This window comes from Myotis lucifugus, unplaced genomic scaffold (genome assembly GCF_000147115.1).
Source record: "Myotis lucifugus unplaced genomic scaffold, Myoluc2.0 scaffold_284, whole genome shotgun sequence".
NCBI lineage: Eukaryota > Metazoa > Chordata > Mammalia > Chiroptera > Vespertilionidae > Myotis > Myotis lucifugus.
The window spans coordinates 60,662-62,089 of NW_005871332.1; the positions used below are offsets into that span (position 1 = coordinate 60,662).

A 1,428-nucleotide genomic window follows, 5' to 3' on the forward strand; every position below is an offset into this window, starting at 1 on the left:
TGCTCTGGAAATACTGCTACCTCAGGAAAGCCTTTATCCTCATGATCAGAATTATTTTATTTTTTCTTTCCTCTTCCAATTGAAGAGGACCACTTAACATCTTCCTTGGTAACTATGGCATATTCTACTTTATATTAAACACCAAACATAGTGTTTTGTAACAAGATGTATTGTACTACTCAGATTATTTTCCAAAGTTCCCTAATTTGTACTTTTCATTCAGAACATAGAGCAGAGATCATAAAGATTTAATAAGGCATCAAGTTTAAAATCAATTCTCTGCTCTATAATAAAGACTTTATCTGTTCTAATTTCCTTGAAGACATCAGAAATGCTATATTCCATATTTTTATGTTTTTATTAGAACTACTCCTTGGTTGAAACAGCTATAAATGTGTAACGATATGTACTAAATAACTATTATTGTAAGCAAAATATGTTATTTTCTTTCTTTCTTTCTTTTTTTTCCTGAACAGGTTTTATTACACAGGGGATGGGGTTCAGCCCTTCTCGGCTGCTGCCTTCCTCATGGCTGCAAGGGACATTGCTCAGCTCCTTTCTCTTCCTGTTGGCACAGCTGTGTGTCCCCACCCTTTTCTTGATCAACTTCAAGGCCCTCTTGTCCTCAGAGACCTTGAATAGCGCATGGTGTTCCTCTCACAGAGGGCAGAGCCACACACTTCCCGGATCATGTCCTGTACAAACTTGATGCACTCGGTGAGGCACCCACCGCAGCGGCCGTGCCTCAGCTTTCTCACGTCCTTGGTCGCCTGTGGCCCTTGTTGAGGCCCATGGCCATGGGGTAGTGCTGAGCCATGGCTGCTGCCGCTCAATGGCTGCCTGGGGAAGGGAAACAAGCAAAACATATTCTTAAGATACTATCAGATGAATTGTCATTAAATATCTGTATGAAGCCAGAGACTTACCAAGATGTCTTATTTTTATGCTTCTTCCTTTAATGTTTCCTTTGCGAAAACTAACATCTTGTTTATTTTTGTGATGTTTTTACAGAGGCAGATACTTTGGAGATTTTACTTCTCCAAAAATATTGGTTTTATGAACTCTTAGAACATGTGTTGTGTCTATTGGCTTATGACTGGACAAGTTATATGAATTTATAATCTCATAAGTATTATAATACCTATTGTTCAAGATTTGTGCATTTTCTATTTTATATGTTCAGATGTCTGGTACTAGATTACCTATTACTTTATTCCTAAAGTCATCTTGTGTGGGAATTATCCAGTTGTGAATTTTCATAGAAATTATTTATGGCTAATGATTGCCTTGTATCTCTCAGAGGCATTTGCTTCCATCGCGGCCATTGGGGCCTCATACATGTCTCATGATGGCTGTGATGGTCCATACTGAAGAATTGTGTGATTAACCATGATTGAAACAAACACAGTCATTTTTGCCTGTTTTATA

The 1,428-nt window shown here is 38.1% G+C and overlaps 1 pseudogene; it reads right to left on the minus strand.

Moving 5' to 3' along the window:
• Positions 1-500: 500 nt before the first annotated feature.
• On the minus strand, positions 501-817 carry LOC106699003 (annotated as a pseudogene).
• Positions 818-1,428: the final 611 nt, after the last annotated feature.